The 19,121-nt window shown below is 42.8% G+C and overlaps 1 protein-coding gene across 3 annotated transcripts in view; it reads right to left on the reverse strand.

Moving 5' to 3' along the window:
• PLCL1 (phospholipase C like 1 (inactive)) overlaps window positions 1-19,121 on the reverse strand; it is a 506,778-nt gene that overhangs the window by 316,352 nt on the left and 171,305 nt on the right. The window contains exon 1 of one of the 3 annotated variants that reach the window (XM_078680510.1): window positions 323-365. The exons of the other annotated variants lie outside the window; for them this stretch is intronic. The gene's annotated coding sequence lies outside the window, so the exon portion shown is untranslated. Of the gene's footprint in view, window positions 1-322; window positions 366-19,121 lie in introns of those variants that run through there. 3 annotated transcript variants of the gene reach the window in all.

Consider the following 19,121-nt stretch of genomic DNA (forward strand, 5'->3'; position numbering starts at 1 on the left):
AGGGAAGGGAGACAGTGGCCAGCGCGCACTCAACGCAGCTCCCTTCTCCAGCAGCACCTCGACCAGGGCTCGCCCTATCACCTGGGCAGCCCCTGTCACCAGCGCCACTTTGCCGTTAGCGTACATCGTGCTTCACGGCAAACGGTTTCTCTTTCTATCTCACAGCAAAATGTTTCTCCTTTTCTCTTTCCCTGGCTCTGCTTGGCAGCTCCCCGGCTTCTATTTAGCTCGCGTCCTGTGCAGAGCTGTATTATTGTCGACACTGAGTGGCATGGCAGTAGGGGTCGTGGCAGTGGAGGGGTTAATTAAAAAAAAAACGTACCTTTTCGCCAGGTGCCGCACCGCGCCGCCTCAGCGCTCCTGACCGGTCCTGGGCTGCCGCGTTTTTCCAACTTCCCTCCCTCCTCTGCGCCAATCTTAACGCTGCAATGGCAGCGTTGTGATTGGCTAGAGCAGGGATACTACTACCTTCCCATAGGAGACCGGAGGGGGGGGGGGGTGTTTACTGCAGGAAGCAACCCTCGGTCTCAGTCCACGGAACGTGCACACTATTTGCTGCTGCGCCACCCTGGGCCTGCTTGCCTGGGTCAACTAGACTGCCGTAGAGCCACCCACCCAACCCCTTAGCTTCATCCGGGCTCGCAGCGTCAGTGAGCCGCAGCCGTGTTGCCACACTACCCAGCTCATGATCACCTGGGGTGACACCAATCACCTGGTGCGTGATTGGTGTCACCCCAGGTGATGGATGTCACCCGGTGCGGTCCGCACCCCCCGCACCCCCCTAGTGACGCCACTGCACCCAAAACATGGTAAACTTATTGCTATTAGCTAACTGCACTTCTGAAGTTGCTATATTGAAAAAAGGACCTAAAACAATAGTAAATGTGCTTCAGCTCAGACCAGGAGTAGATCCAGCAACACTAACTGCCAACCACTGTGACTGCAACACAAGCCCCAAAGAAAATAATGGGCGCCAGGACTGAAAATAGAACCCCATAAGAAATAATGTTAAAAAGAGCTAATTTATTTTGACTTTTTAAAAATGTATATACATTTCATACAATGTTAAATATATATATATATATATATATAAATAAGAAGTAAACATTATTTTATGAAAAAAGAGTTTAATAAAAGATGTGTTAATTTAAATATAAACGTCAATATTTTGCCTAAAAAATACATTAATTCTATACATAACATTTGGTATTTTTTTATAAATACATTTTAACATTTTACCTCAGGTTTATTTTTTCTAATAAAAAGTAAAACATAACAATCTCATAGATATGTAGTGGTGGTCTGAACAAGTCGCACATCCAGTTCTATCTAACAGTACAGGATTGTATATATTTGAATACAAGAGATATAGGAATTACGGTGCCAATCAAGGTAAGAGTCATCCCACTACCAAGGATGTCAAGTCAACAGGTACGGAGATACCTGATGTAAAGTATTTTATGGATATGTTGTACCTCGGCACTCTACTAATTTTCGTTATCACAAATGGTGATTTTTTATTTATTTTTATGAAAATTCTATTCCAACTAGGTATGTCTAGATCATATTACAAAAAAACAGCTCATACATGAAAGGACATCATAAGTGCATATTCCAAAATCAAAAAAGAGAACATCCAGAAACTAAATATTTCGTCTTGTTCTTTTTAATATTGCCTCACTTGAGCATACTTTGTGGTATCAAGTGCAATATAGCTCTTCGTATTTATATCAGAACGGTTTTCAAAAAACAAAATGTACACAAGATTTCAATGGTACATATAGTACATAGGAAGTCAGCAATGTATATGATATTCGTAACCAATTAACATTTTAGCTGAAGTTTTTTTGGCACTACAAAAGAAAAGACATGTTGACGGCCACGTTGGGGGTCCTGGCCCTATGGCCCTCCAAATCATGATGGTCACTGAGACAGTCGATGACAGCCGACACGTGTTTCGTTACTTATTATGTAACTTTCTCAAGGCTCACTCCTGATGTCTTGTAGTGGTGGGTATGTTTTCTTCCTTATATGATGGATCGATACAATAAATGGCTGGTAATTAGTGGATCCCTAAGACAGCCTCTTCAGAGTGTACGGGATGCCATAAAATGCATATCGTAATAAAATAGACCCCGTCCGGTGATCTGATGCAAAAGGTCATTCAGGTTCCGCCCTGTATTGGACTTCTGAGACACCTTGTAACAATGTTTTCTGACAGGAAACTCTCCGTTCTGCTCAATATAACAGTAGCGCAGAGAGTGTTGGGTGAAGTTCCGCACACAAGGACTATGATAGGTCCTTGGTGGTAAGAGGATCGTGATGTAGCGTGTCCGGGGCAATCCTTCGATTTCAAAATAAGGTAAAACTGTTGTAGCTTTTTTTTCGTTGTTCTGCATTTAAAATAAATCTATAAAATTATTTACATTATCATTCAGCATTGCAATATTTAATAGATCTCCAGTGGTGTAGGGTTCTGCCTCAATGTGAAAAGTTACTAGAAGTAACCTTACACTGGTAAATTAAGGCTCCACCTACTGTTTTAGGGGTTGGAGACATCAAAGTCTACACTTTGTATTAAAATTGCACTCAGAAATGGTGAATAGCCAAACACAATAAATTTACATCAAAATTTAAGAGCACATTTACACATGTAGATTTACCCACATGTAAAAGTATCTTTGTGAATAGGCACCATTATGTTTTTTATGGACAAAAAGCATCTGAAGCATTTTTGACTCTGGTAACGAGGCTGCAAAATGCTTGCTCTCCTTACAAAGGTGAAGTGCAGAATCAGCATAGAATAGCAAACATGCTACTGACCATCACTAGATGGTTCCTGGGAAATTGTTGAGCACAAAGAGCTGATGACAGAAATAAACTGCAGCCTCCATGTTTAAAAAGTGGAGTACCGTCTTTTAGGAAGTTGTAGGACCAGGTCCAGAGAGGAATGGTCAAAAACAATACTTGCTTTGACTAAGGTCTATCTGCACCAGTGCTACAGGTTTTGATTGCTGCATGTGGAGGCAGCATAAAGTAACTTGGCCTTACCTTGGGAATGTCATTCATCTAATGGAAGAATTTTTATCATGCCGGGCACAGTGTGGCACAACATTACTCATAGATAAATTAAAGAAGTTAAAAAAATAAAATTGTGTCAAGTGAACAAACCTAACAAGAATGATCCTCGAAAAAAAACAGGAATGGAGGACATTAGTCCTAGGTCTTTGGAGCCATCTGGTAACATTTACTCAATTCCTTTGAAGGACAGATGCTTCCACAAATAGGTTGGGGGTTCCAAGATGCAGCAGCCTGGCACAGCACAATGCAGTCTCTCTGGATGGTCACATCTGTGAAGCACAATCATTGGTTTTTCCAAAAATAAGGGACTAGAGTTCTACTTGCACCCAACTTGAGGTATCAAGGCATCCCTTGAAGGCAATGCATGTTTATACACACTGGATTTCCCAGCCACTGTTTCACCAGCAGGGTGTACACTAACCTAACTCAACCAGTCCTAAACTTTCAGGTTTTTTGATAGCGGTCATTGATCCAGGGCTGAAATTGACCAGATCAGAGGCTCCACTGGAAAAGGTTATTCTTATTAAAAACAGTTGGGCTTCTATAGCAACCCTAACCCCAACAAAAGCATAGATGAGTTGCAACACTTGATAACGTATTGAAACACATAAAAATAGTACATAATAGTAATGTACATTTTCTACTAAGACTTTTTTGGGGAGTTTATTGAAAAGAGATACAGGTGTTATGAATCAGGTTTACAAGTACAACGTAACACTGCTGTGAGAAATAGGGTTCCTGGTTGACTGAAGTGTGAGCTTTGGTCAAGCAGCAACAACAATCGTTGTCATGGTAAGGCTAAGCAAACCCCAAATTAACCTGTGCTCAGACCCCTGGCAGATTGGCACAGAGCAGTCAGGCTTAACGTAAAGGCAATGTGTACAGTATTAGTGCAACACATCAAAGACTAATAAAGTGGAAAACACCACAGAAACAATCGAAACATAGAGTAGAATTTAATAAATAAAACAATTTTTAAAGGTTTTAGAGAAAATAGTGTCAAAAAGTAATAATGTGCCTACTAAGGATATCTGGTCACGCTGGCCCAGGTTACAGTCACACTTTCACACTGACATCAATGGGGTGCAGGTCAGCTACAGTCACCAGGTTAGGCCTGCTGAAGTTTATCTTCTCAAATTTGTGCCAAGAGACCCATTTGCGTTGGAGACGGCCACAAGGAGAAGGGAGAGCTTCATGGGGGATGTTGGTTTAGTGTGAAGAGCCGACTGGCGTCACAGGTGGATACTGCTGGAATTTCGATTTGGCGGTTCCCTGCTAGCAGTCGATGCTGCAGCGCAAAGAGGCGACTGCTGGAGCATTGCGGTGAATCGCAGTGTGAGTGGCAAGGTCTTGGTGAGAACAAGCCCATTCAAGGTCTTGAAGATCCCAAAAACTCGAATGCAACTCCATTGAGCCTCACTAAGCATCCAAGACCTGATGGGCAAAACGTGGGGGTCAGGAATTCGCTGCAGCTGGGCCCAGGGGCTGATACAGGATGTTGGAGATACTTTTATGTCCCTGAGGCTCAGATCAGGAGGCCAGCGGACTAGCACTTGTAGGACAGAAGGACAGCAGTTCCTTCAGAGCAGCAGTCCAGCAGAGTGGCAGTCCTTTTAGCAGCACAGAAGACTGCTTTCTGACAGACTATCCACAGGTCCAGAAGTGACCTGAAGAGTTGGTGTCTGGGCTCTAGTATTTATATACTTTTGTGCCCTTGAAGTGGGGACAAGCTTCTATGACTATGCCTTTGTAGAGCACATGTTCCCTGCCTTCCTGGCCCCTGGCTCCATACTAACACAAGGAGATGATGGATGGAGTGCTGCAACTTTTCAGACACTCACCCCCAGACACAGATCCATCATCGTTCTTTAGCTCGTTGTGTCACCCCAGTTCAAACCCAGCCATATACAAATCAGTCTTGACCTTGTCTCTCATGGCAACAGTCCAGCTGAACTGCCAAGCCAGGTCTTCCCATCATGGGAAACAAGCATCTGGGGACCGGTTTCGGGGTAACACCACTCATCAGCCAGGCTAGCTTGAATCCAGTGACAAAGTGAGCAAGAGTCCTACGTCTGAGCATGCCCTGCCAACTTAGGGCAAACAAAGGAGATGACTAACTACAGGGGGGATGCAGCTCTTTGTGCGGAGACAGGACACAGCCTATTCAAGTGTAAGTGGGGTTTGGTCCAGCTCCTCTCTCACATTATGTCAGTGATGGCCCTTGCAGTCACACCTAATCTCCTTATTGTGTGTGGGTATCTAGGAGGAATACACAAAGTTGAATTGTCACCCACACCAAGTCATGTGACCCAGAGACAGCCCACAGGCACCAAATGGCTAAGGCAAGAAAATGGCTACTTTCTAAAAGGGGCCTTTTTAAAACTGTAATTTAAAATCCAATGTCACTATAAGTTGGGCTTTTAAATTCCAGTTCCAGAGACACCACACATGCACTAGTTACCTGTTCTCATTTGGAAATTATACTTGTAATAAGGTAACTCCAATGTTATCCTATGGGAAAGGTAGGCACTGCAATACTGAAAATATACTTTTTCACTACCAGGACATGTAAAACATAGAAGTGCATGCCCTACTTTTTAAATACATAGCACTCTAGACTGGCCAGGGCCTACCATAGGAGTCAATTATATCTATTAAAAAAGAAAGTGTGGGCCTGGCAAAAGGTTTATGTTCCCAGGCTGAAATGGCAGTTTAAACAGCACACAAACAGTCTGCAATGGCAGACTTGAGACATGTTTAAAGTGCTACTTAAGTAGATGACGCAATCAGTGCTGCAGACACAATAGTAGCATTTAATTTGCAAGCCCTGGGTACGTGCAGTACCACTTTACTAGGGACTGATAAGTTCATTAAATATGCCAGTTGGCATGGTAAAATGTTACCATGTTTAGGGGAGAGAGTACATGCACTTTAGCACTGGTTAGCAGTGGTAAAGTGCACAAAGTCATAAGGCTAATGGAAATGAATTCAGCAAAAAAATAGGAGGAGGAAGGCAAAAAGTCTGGGGAGGACCCTGCAGAAAGGGCCAAGTCCAATAACCGCCAAACATAAACTTAAATAAATCTATAAGTAAGTTGATCTAAAGTTGGGAATAGAAGATGGATATGGGTGGTGATATCCAAACAAGCACTGGCAAAGCCAATAGTGATCATCTTTGTGATCTATTGAATTTGTGACCTATTGGCTTTGCCAATAGATTTTAGCCATAAAAAAAGAGCTATGATGTGGCAGCTAAATCATTTTGTAGGTGCACATTCCATGTATGAGCGCACCTCAAGTATGGCGCAGGCGTTTAAAAAAATATTTACTGAGTAGGATCTGTAAATAAAAAGCTGGCAGTGGAGAAGGACAAGTACGAGAAACCAATAGTGAGGACAGTACACAGCGGGCGAGCTACATGGGGCAAGGCAGGGAATAGCACTCAGGCAACAGAGAGCAACTGAGAATAGTAAACAAAGTGTGTGCCCAGTAAATACAATACCCTGTTACATTAGTATTTACTGGATGAGCACTTTGCACCGGTATTTGCGTGACGGTTAGATTGAGACACTTTGAGGGTTAAAAGGGAGGGCATCCTATAATGGTTGTGATTACTAGTGACAGCAGCTATCACATAAAGCTCAGCTTTGTAAGTAAGAGATTAAAAAAATGCTGTCTTTTTTAAATGACCAGCCAAATAACATATAGGTCACTAATGTGAGAAAAGCAAGTGCATGTATATAAAGCAGTGCCTGAGAAATATCTAATGAGTTATGAGAATTGGTTTGGGTGGGTGTGGCCTCGGGCCACCATTGCCCCATGGAGCTGAAGCTCTCTGTCGACCCTGCACTCCAGGCTGCAGAAATAAGGTTTCCAGCACTCCACTCCTGAACAAAAGGCAGGTTCCAGCACTGGAATATGGTTGGAAGCACTTGGGCATAACATCGCTGCCCTAACCTGAATAACTGGCCCAGAATCGAGAGTTCATGGTTCCGAGCACCGGTGAGCAAGATGGCACCTACCCTGAGCTGACTTGTTACGGACTACCCTGGTCCCGGCGCCGCGCCATAGGTGGACCCTGAAACTGGGGTGGACATCCTATAATCATCTAGCAAGTACCACGTTTCTAAATCTGGAGACTACACTCATGGGCATCCGCAGAAATTTTTCCAGAGGGGGGCAAAATGTTAACGTCATCACCATCCTCCGACATGATGTGTGCCAGGTGGGGCAAAAGAAACACTGGGGCGCGGAACTGGGATAGACTCAATTAAATGCCAGGAATCCAGGACATGTGACTGACCCTGCCACAGGCCAACAAACACCACCTGTAGGGAAAACGCTAAACTTTCTGACAAGGTGCTTTATCTCTGTCTGCTAAGTATGCAGACTTCCGGGTCCTCGATCCAACACCAATCAAGGCTGTCTTCAGCACGATACGATTTTCATCAGAATACTTTAAAACAGCCTATGATTAAAGCACCAGATTAAATATACTGTATGCACAGTGTATGTTAGGGATTATTTGTAGCACACATATTTACCAATATTGGCTTCTTGGTGCTAGAATTAATGATAACTTTTATCCAAAGTTAAAGCACAACGTCAAAGTTAGTAATAAATAATGCAGCAATCACAAACTCTAGTGATTCGCCAATGGGTGCTCCCTTTACTAGAATTCCCCGGGCAGTGCTAAATTTTACACACATTCAATTAATTTATACAAAATAAAATGTATAGGTCCAAATGTTAGCTATATTTTTTAAAAGAAACTTAGAGTCCCTCTACGTGTAGTGAATGTCAAACTGACAATGTGCCCACGTTTAGGGATACAATAATGGCCAGCTCCCTTATGCGGAAGCCTGTCACCGTAAATGTGTGGCACATGCAGCACCGCAGCGGCGGCACATCACAGGTCCAGGGATGCTGAGTCTTACACAGTGGTCGAAGTGGGGGAAAAAAAGTAGGGGAACAGTAGGCGGAGAATCAAAGGGCAGGAATAACCCAAGGATTGGATCTGTGGGTGGAGCCAGAGGTGTGGCCAGAATGCGCAGACATCCCGATTTTTAGTATTTGTTTGGCACTTCACTGCCCAGTTTAATCAACCAATGGATACACATGATTATTTAAGGTTATAATGAGTTATTGACTTTAAAATATATTCACAAAGTGGGATATGCTTCTAATCACAGAATGTACCAAATACGATAAAATGTGGAAACACAAGCCATTAGTCTCCGAGCCATGGAGTTTCAGTCATCAGCACTTCAAACATGAATGGCAAAATATCCTAGTTTGCAAATGTTTTCTCTAAAATTATGGCTCTGCCATATTTGCCTCATAATGCAAGATCTGCTGCATGATTTGACCATTTAAACTAATAAATTGTTTGTAGCTCAAACATATCAAAAGTTAATATAAAATGTGACTTGTGTTGCTGCGGAGTGGATGGCCTATTGTAAAGGTTGACTGGCCACCTTTCTCACTGCTGAGTTTGTATGTTACACTGGTACTAATAAGGCAACATCTTTCCAGAGACTGTTAGCATGTGTATAGACGTCAAAATAATGAAATATCTGAAAATATACTGCATTACGCTGCAGCCTTTTTTTTAATGCATAATTTAGTCAACACTACGGCATAATGTTGTCATCCTTTGCTGCATAATTATTTCCAGTGGCCCCACAGCAGGCAGCACATGTTAAAAGTGCTTGTGAATGAAGCCGGGTGACTGTAAGTTTTCGAACTTAGTTTGGTGTGCGTGCAAATCCTGCATTGCCAATCCCAGGTGAGTTGCAGCTACTACTGCTGAAACAAGGCCAATGGAGGTACCTATGGGTGAGGCAGACTGGCCTCAAGGGCAGGGCCAGCCATAGCACTGGTGGTGTCCTGTGCATTAATGTTTGTTAGTGCCCCCCAATGACCACCTCTGCCATGGATTCCCTCACTACCACCCTTTAACTCTGCCCCCCAAGTTTCCATAACCACTCTCTCACAGATGCATTTAATTTGATTTACAGCGCCACTCATACCATTGTAGGGTGTCAGAGCACTTTACATCACACACATTACACAGAGACAATCAATATGTGTGTAAATCTCTGTATAGAAAATGTTACATAAGACTAAGGACTACAAGGTGTAGGAGTCACATGACAACCATACTAGTAGCACATATAGTTTTATAGTGATTGGTCTGGAGAAACACAATACCCGAAATTTAAAACGTAATACCATGGTTGGGGGTTCTCCTTAATAATCAGAATTTATTTCTGTTCAAAAGAACACTTTTTGGGACATTAGGATAATCAAAGACTTGGGGGGGTGGAGGGGGGGAGGGGAACATAATGCTCTAATTTATACCTTGCAGTTTGTATGCAGCTCTTGGATGACAGTTAATAGCTCACTGTTCTAAGTTAGGATTTTAACTTATAAACTGCAAGTAACAAAAGGATCTCTCTGACAAAAGCAGTAGCCCACTGACCTATTTACATGATGTGCACTTTGTGATCTGCATGGCGCAAGTTCTTTGCAGCCGGTACATTAACCCTCTGAGCTACCTTTCCATGAGTCAAAACTTCCACTAGACAAAATTCTGATCTCTCTCTAGGAAGAACATTAATCACCAGAGTCATCATGACATTTTTATTGCTGCCGAAAATTGCTGGAGTCCAAGAAGGAGGCAGCAAGCGTTTTTAAAACCATAATATACTTGCAAACATGATGCCTCCACCTAAAGTCAGCACCCGGTGCAGTCACACTGGTTGCACTGCCCTAGAGCTGGCCGTTCTCAAGGGTCCTGTGACCTCAGTGACTGTTGTGCTAGTGTGTGCTGCTTCATAGGCCTGCCCGCAAGACTGGAGGTAAACTTCAGTATGGATAGTGTTGGACAAGACTTGAAGGTTAACCTACACTTGTCATGCTAGGGTCCACCTGCTGGTGCGAAGACACCAGGACTTCTAAGGTGTTACGAAGCCCTCTAAGGTCTAGCATGTGCTTGTGCTCTCGCAGGAGAGTGGTCTGGTGGACTGGTTATTAAGGCTGAACCTGGTTCCCAGTTCCAAATTCAGCAGCTCTGACCATAGTGCCACATCCTCCCCCCACTGAACACCGTACTGGCCCACTAAGAAAAATTCCCACTGTCTTCAACTACAACCCAATTATTGCCCGCTATAAACACCTGGATGCGGCTCAATTTAAATTACGCACTAGACAAGAGCAATATGCGGCCTACAAAAAAAAAAGTAACAACATCCTGGAAAAAGCAAACACTTATAGGGAATGCAAAATTTAGCAAACCATGGGAAATGTAAGCAAGAACAACATGGTTACCTTAATGCTTTTTCACTCACTATTCAGAAATCAGTGAGTGCTTTTGCCTGAAAAGTTAAGGACACGACTACAGGGCCCTGAATGGACCCATTTCAATGGCTATTGCTTATATCCTTACAAAACGTTAGCAGTAGGGTAAAAAAAACACGTCCCTGGACGCAGACCCGCAGCACACATTTTGTTTTCCAATCTACACATTGCAGTACCTCCAGGATTGGTGCACTAGTTCCAAGTCCAGGGAAAACAAAGACAAGAAAACAAAAATAGCGCTTCACTGGCAAACTCTGTAAAAGTGGTGCTAATGTGTTTCAGTGTGAATAAAATCAGTTTGGCCAGTTTGCTACCACTCTGTCTTACTTTATTTAGTTATTTATCTATTTTTCATATTTTTAGCCTTTTATTCCCAATGCTGCACTTTGGAATTAAAATGTCAGAAAAATATGACATTTCCAGCAAAAGTGTCTTCATCTTTTGGATCCATTTCACAGGGAAGCAAATACAAGAAAGTAGAGGAAAGAGAGTGAGAACCCCGTCTTGAAGTCACGGTTTTCATGGGCGTCCGCAGGGGGGGCAAGGAGGGTCGCTCGGGGGGGGGGGGGGGCAAGCGCCCCTCCTTGGCCCCCCTGCGGACGCCCATGACTACACTGACCCTCATGATATTGGGCGGCATTTCTCACCAGAATGTGCATCGTCACTGGGTCAGCGGCATGATTATGGAGACAGACGGAGCGACCAGATGTAATCGATCTAACTGGCGCCCAGGTCTCACCTAGGGCCGATTCATGCCCAACATCCAGCATCAGGACTGGCATTTAGTTTACAGTAAGCCCCGGGGCACTGAGTCTTTAGACCGGCGGCTGGGCTCAGCACTGCTTTGTGAGATGTGGGGCGGGGCTGACTGGCGGGAGCCCGACATCAGCTGTTGATATGCTGCCGGCAGTGTCCTCCGAGAACCACAGCAGACACTTCTGAGGCAGTGAGTAGGGAATGAAATAACAGCCACACACAATCCCTTTGTGGGCTTTGGGAACCTTCTGGCACCTAATTTAATTCCCAATAAGAGCTCAACAATCTACTTTCAAATCTGAACTTGCTCAGCCTGATCCTAAAATGGCGGCCGCCTAGGTACTCTCACCGTTGAGGGAAGTTGTCTCCCAGATGTTCTCCCAGGATAAATGACATAACTGAGTTTAATGCAGCCATAGAACTTGAGGCATGCCCAGCTGCTGAATTACAGTGGCCAAACAGACTCAACTTGCCTGACTATAAGATGGCAGCCGAGCTACAAACCCTTACCGATCCTACCATCCTCGCCAGCTCCACTCGTCCGTCTCTGGACTCAAAACCTTTGGTCACTTCCTGATGTTCACTCATCCGGCAGAGCCTGAACCACATGGCCGATTCCCGTTGGAGCTGCACCGACAGATATAGGGGAGATTGGCTCTGGCACACCACTATTGCCGTCACCTACCCAGCCGGACTTGGAACATATGTTTCTCATCGCTTTTTCTGCTGTGGTTTTATTCCTACTGACCCTTTTGATCCTTTGGCCCTGGACAAGTGTTTCAGCTTTGACGCCTATTTGTAGGGAATGAAACGTTCCACCGTCTGTGGAGACCTAGCTTTTTGACCATTGCCCGGTGGAGCTACCTTGTTAGCTATAGAGGAGATGGGCTGCAGACTTCCCCTCGGCCGTCACCTACCCAGCCGTACATTGGGCAGACTTTCCTTTGTCTCTCCACCTTATTCCCTCCCTGTTACCCTTTTACTTTACCCCCTCATCATTCTACGCACCACTAACCAACAGATGTTACTTGTAACTTATGAATTTTTTTTGTAACAATGTTTTTTGTAACCAATGTAACTTTCCTCATGTAAAGCGCTCTGATACCTCCGGGTTTAGCCAGCGCTATATAAAACTCTAGCAAATAAAAAAATTTTTTTTTTAAATGAAATAGTTTCTTTTTAAGAAGATAGCTTTGAGTTTGAGCACTTCATTGAAAGAACCCAAGAGCAAAACATATGCTAGTCTCCCTAAATTGATATGAGGAAGCAAACAACCAAAAGCACAAGTGTGAGAACTGAAAAAAAGGAACATGAGAGACTCAAATTCCAGATTACCCATTTGAGGGTTAGCGTTCGGGCTTGCAACCCTACTGCCCCGCTTCCTTCTTGCCTAAATCCTAAAATACCTTGTCCTATCTTTTTATGTGCAGAGACACTCTGCATTTGTAAACGTACTACTGGCAAATCCCTTTGTGAATAGGAAACAATCGTAAACTTGCACAAAAGTGTAAATTTACCTTTGGGAATAATGCCCGGAGAGGTTATAAGTATTTGTGAGCTAATTGATGTACTAATGAGTTCGTGAAATTTGGTATTGAGCATAGAAAAATGCAACAATTTACAAGTAAATAGCAAAAGATGTTTTCACTGGCAAACGATGCTTTATACATTAGCTTTGCAATAATCTAGGTGGACTCCTCAGTCACAGAAGCTACAGTTTGAGGGAACGCTAGACACCACGAGTTATCCATCAGTAGATATATATGTGCATGTATAGATTGCCATCCTGCTGTGTAATGTCTTAACCCCGCATTGAACCCACGGGCCTCTGAAGGGACAGAAGTCACAAAGCCATGAATTTCATTAGCTCTATTTAAAGACTAAATAGATCCAGAATACACGGGCTGAAATGCCATTAGGAAGTAATGGTGAGCTGTGCTAAAGGGCACGCTTATCTTTACAATAGGAAATTGAGCTAGAGAAGGAAACTGCATCAAATAGACTCCTGTTTTTATTTTCTTGAAAGAATAACACTCAATCCCTCGACCTTCTTTTCTTTCTCTGTTTCAAATGGTACCTGTGTAGAACAAAGTCACTTTCTTTTCTTCTTCGGCCCCCCTAGAGTTTCTTTTGTTTGCCTCTCTAACGAGCTACTGGGAAATTAGGAGGGATTTCCTGGCAAACAGCTGCCTTTGAAAGGCTGAAGAACCACAGTACTGATTATCCAAATGCACCTAGCATTTGACGGATTCTGCTCAGGCTCGCCAGCCTTTTTGAGTGAACCAGCTATTTTTATATCTACGATTTTCTCTATAGGCCTGCCCTGTCCATATCTCACTGCTTCTTCAGCATTTGGCCACTAGTATATACGCTCCACAGCGCACACGACTTAACTGGAATTTCAGATCATTGGATAAAAATAAGTCCCCATCGTAGCACGTTGTAAATTTTGTTGTGGTTATACATGTTACCTACTAAGTAGCAAGGGTTGGCAAATACATTATGTCTCGCCCATCAAACCTACTGTCTTTGCATAGCTTTTTTGAATGATTTTCCTTGTAATGTCCATCAAGGATGTGCACACGCCTGCAGATGGCAACCTTGAGTGAATCTTCTTAAAGCTTAAAATGATTTTAAATGTAGCCTCTGCTGATGTGCATGCACTCACAAGGCCAGTAGATATGGGTTTAACCTGCTGACACTTGCAAATAGAGGAATGCAGAAATGCTGTTGGAGTTAGAACTTTAAAAGCACCCGATTGACATTATCAGTACTTGTGTTTAATGTTGCAGTTTCCTTTTGCTTTAAATTGAAGCGTAGAGAGAAGCAATTCTCCTGAAAAAAACATTTGTTACTCCAACACAATATCAGGCCTGAGCTATACTTTTTATAAAGATTAGGACTTGATTCAAGGAAGAATGTTATAGAAAGAAGCCCCCAAAAAATGATCTGCATTCATAGTACACCCTCAACATAAGCATGTTCTGATGTGTCCATGTGCACAATGTGACCTTCAAAGTGATAATGGGAAGTTATCTACTCTGCATGGATGGTTTAGCTCTGGAGAAGTGTCCGCCACCCACTGGTGTACAAACAGTGCTCTACCCCTCGGCTGCAAGCATTTTGCGGAAGAGGCTATGTGGTGTGAGCGCTGTAGAAAAGACCTCTAATGCATAAATAAAAAAACAATAGCAGAAGAAGAGTTTTCCCCACAACACTATTGTTCAGTTTCACAGACAGAGGTCGTGCACATTTTATTTCACAAGTGTGACACCTCTTCCACTTGCAAAGAGATGGCACTTAACTGCATTGTTTATCCATTGTTTCACATTAGATGCGGATGAGTGGCAGCCCGCAGGTAGACTGTGTCACGACTGTAATGCACAACTGTAAACTTTGTGGTGGAGGGGCTATTTCAGAGAAATGGCTATGAGTGAAAAACCAACACAGTCAGGTTCATCCGTCAGCCACACAGCCAGTCTCAAGTGACGTATGCCATATTTAAACTTCTCCCTTTTAATAAACTCGCAGTGAATAAACCCTAGAACATGTTAATATACATGACTGGTTGGGGAGATCTCACAGCAGATTAGTTCTATGCGTGCTGATCACATAATGACACAAGCATCTCTTGAGTGTGCTTAAAAAGGACAAGTCAATTAAAAACCTGGCCACAAAGTTACCAGGGCCATAAACAAAGAAAGCACTCCTTGAGGCATCTTCTGTATCCAATCGATAGGCGCCAGCTGTAAAGACAGACGGTTGTAAATATGATGTACATTCTGTAGAGGTTGAGTGCGAAGAAAACCCTCTTCAGAGGAAAGCAGGATATCAACAAATGGACCTTCACCCCATTGCTTGATTCACTACTGCTGCAGAAGTACCTTTGAATAATGGGGAGGGAATGTATTACATCTCTTCACATGCCACACACCTTCCTAACCCCACTAAAAGCCATTGGGACATGTCACGCACCCGTATCAATATCCCATGCCAGTTGAAATTAGCTTAAGTGGGAGCCGGTGCTTCTGCTTTGCATTCTGGTATGTGTTATTTTGAGTGTTATAAAATAAAAGCATTGACAATGCTAAGTCTGGCTTATGAATGGAAGTGGTTTATGTGTCATTGATGAAGGGTGAATGCACTAAAAAAGTCATCATGCATGTACTCTGTCATTTATCTTGCACTCATGCATCCATCCACTGACTTATCCTTGCATTCACGCTCTGACACAGGTGCGATAAAAGACACACATTCAACATCATATGCAAGTTAAATTAAAAGAATATGTACAGAAAAAGCAAACATACTGCTGTTTAAACACAACAGCCATATGCTTGCAATAAAAAAAATTACAAAAACAGTGGCGGATGTCCGTCTTGCAAAAAGTATTGTAAATAGTCTATCAATGTCTTAAAGTTCAAGCATGGCCCTTACATTTAGATCCAATGTGTTGGCCATCTTGGAATGGTAAAACAATGATACACTATGGAAATTGTCTGCATTCTGTCCATCAATTGTTCTTTTTTTGCATTTGTCACCACCAATTGGGACGGGTATGCCCATACGTGGGTCCTGTGCTCTCCATGCCACTACGCGTCAAGTTACCCTGGCTGATAACTGGCAGTTCGGCTGGACTGTTCCCATTGGGCGCAGGGTCAAGACTGATTTGGATATGGCTGGGTCCAAACTGGAATGGCAAGGGGAGCAAAAAAACGATGGATTTAGGCCCAGATCTCTGTACTGGGGTGAATGTATGACATTGTTTGGCATTCTGTCCATCAATTGTTCTTTTTACACTATGGACAACAGCATTACATAAAGGTCTCCAGGTTTAGAGGAAGCGGCTACATAGGATGCAGCACACAACAAATGAAATGAGCGGCAAGCAAGTGACCCTCAGCACTGAGTGGAGAGCTGTATTATCCTCTTAAAAAACATTATATATATAAATAGGGATTTACGTATTATTTAACTATTTTTTATTATAAGATACTGGCAGAGCTAAGAGGAGATTTAAGTTAGAGACAGTAACCAACACCAAAATCCTTAGTCAGAAAACAAATCTATTACATTTCATCTAACAAAATATCTATCTATAGGCTTTAATACAGAGCAACAACAATAAACACTGAAATGCCTTTTGACTTTAACATAGGATTTCACTATAAATATGTCAGGCCTAATGCCTTTTGTTGGACCTGGCCCTCTATGCAGAGTCACCCCTAATTATTTTGTCTTTTACCCTCCACTTTTTGCTAAGTTCTTTTTTGTTGGTCTTAGGACTGACTCCATGTGCTTTACCACTTTACCAGTGCTTAAGTGCTTGTACTCTCTCCCTAAAACATGGTAACATTGTCGTCCAACCGATTGGCATATTTAATTTACTTGTAAGTCTCTAGTAAAGTGACACCACCTGTGCCCAGGGCCTGTAAATTAAATGCTACTAATTGTGCCAACCATTTAAGTAGCACTGTAAACATGTCTCATGTCTGCCATTTCAGAGCCTGTGTATGCAGTTTTAAACTGCCATTTCAACCTGGAAAGTAAACCCTTTTTCAGGGTCAAACCTTCCTTTTTAATACATATAGGTCACTCCTAAACTAGGGCCTGGACAGCCCAAGAGACAGGGTGCATATATTTAAAAAGTTCGACATGTATTTTTAAGTTATACATATCCTGCTACATATACTCCTAAATATGTTTTTCACTACTGCAAGGCTTACATCTCCCATAGGATAACTTTGGAGTTGCCTAATTACAATTTTCAAGTGCAATTTTCAAATTGGAAGACGGGGTCAGATCATGTTTGGTGTCTCCGGAATTGGATTTGAAAATTCTAAGCTATGGTGAAGTTGGATTTTAAATTACAATTTTGAAAATGCCATTTTTCGAAAGTTCAAGAAACAAACAAGCGCCAGTACTGACTGTTTTAATAACAAATAATTTCAATTTGTGATCACACAACTTAATTATTGTGATCACCCTTTAATTTTCACATTGTACATCAGAAATTATCCATTCAACATACAACTGTCAGTAACAGAGGAGAAACATGTCCATGTAACAAAGCATAAAATCATAACTCAAATTGGCCCATATACAGTAATGCTAACTCTGGACCATGACTGTCCCTTTAATTTGCCAATACAATTCTTCCCCAAATTTGAAATAATTCTTTGTAAGAGCAAATTTGGCCAAATTTTTAATGATTCCAGTTGGAACTTGATGAAGTCTTGGTCAAGTTCAAGTAATATCTCAATATCTTCCAACCCCTTGTCCTGGGGGATCTGAGTACAAAGAGAAATAACATCCAAATGACTAGTTTTTGTGTTTGTGAATTGAACTCTAAATTCTTAATTTTATTGATGAAATCCAGCATATCACGGAGGTGTGATGGAACCTGATCCAAAAATGGTGTCAGAAAAAAATCAACATATTGTGCAATAGGTTCAAGCACTGAATCACACCCAGAAACTATTGGGTGACGCGGGGGCATTTTGCCATTTTGATGGAGTTTTTCAAAAGTAAATAAAGGTTGCATTCCTTTGGTGTTTGTTGTTAAAACAGAGTCAGTGCTGGTGCTTGTTTGTTTCTTGGATGTGATAGTGGCCTAGCCTTGCTGACGTTAAACAGTCCCAACCCCTTATTAGTTATTGAACTTTTCAAAAGTTGGCATTTTCTTGCATTAGCCACTGGATGCCTGCAGCCTGTCTCGAAGTCACATGACCGGGTGTAGTTGGCAGTTGGGTTTTGTGTATTCCTCCTAGACACCCACACACAATGGGGAGCTTAGGTATCTGGGGAGCTTAGGTGTCACTCGATGGGCTATCACTAGCAGGATGGGTGTGAGGAGGTGGGCCCAGCCCCACTTACACTTGACTAGGCTGTATCCTGTCTCCACCCAAAGGGCTACATATCCTCTGTAGTTAGACTAGAGCCAGGGCCAAGAAGGCAGAGCATCTGTGCACTTCAAAGGCATGCCTCTAGAAGTTTCTCCCTTCTTCAAAGTCAAAACTGTGTATAAATACTGGACCTTAGACACCATATATTCAGTACACATTTGAACCTGTGGATAATCTGCCAAGAAGAGCAACTGCTGTGCTGCTACAAATACTGTCACTCTGCTCGACTGCTGCTCTAAAGGAACTGATGCACTGCGGTGCTGACCTACTGCCCTCTTGCCTGGAAACTTCATCTCAAACCCAGGACACCAGAGTAACTCCAAGAGCTAGTCTGCTGACCTACTGATCTGAGCTTCAGGGAAACTAAAGGCTCCACAACATCCTGGACAAGCCCCTGGACCTAGCTGCAGAGTGTTCCTTACCCCCAAGTGGTGCCTCTCAGTTCCTGGACCCTCGGTGTGGCTAGCAAGTGCTAAAATCAAGGTTTTGGGCTCTTCGCAACTGCAAACGGGCTCATGCATACAGAAACCTCACTGCTAGCACCAAAATTCAACGTAAAGCACCACCAGTCCGTCTCTTCGCACTGCAGCATGGATCGCAATCGCAAAGCTCCAGCCTGCCCATCCACAGCCTGAACTTGATGCGCCTCCTGCAATGCTCTCCGTCCTCCTTGCAGCCCTCTCCAATGCGAAATGGACTCTTGGCACATAACTTATTGTGCTAAACCTTCAGCAGGACAAACCTGGGACTGTATGCGACCTGCACTCCATCGTGTCGGCCTGAACTTTTGAATTTGACCCAGTCCAGAGCGGCCACATATTCTGAGCTGGTTCTTTGTGCTTTTTGGCACTATAGTCACTAAAACCTTGAAAAAATCATAACTCTGGTTCTATTGATTGGATGTTTTTATTTTGAACTTGTTTTATTTATTAAAATGTTCTCTATTTTTCCAACTTGTGGGATTTATTTTGTGTGGTCATTTCACTGTGTTAATATTTTAGGCGTTGCACACATACT

The sequence above is a fragment of the Lissotriton helveticus genome, chromosome 3_1 (genome assembly GCF_964261635.1).
Source record: "Lissotriton helveticus chromosome 3_1, aLisHel1.1, whole genome shotgun sequence".
NCBI lineage: Eukaryota > Metazoa > Chordata > Amphibia > Caudata > Salamandridae > Lissotriton > Lissotriton helveticus.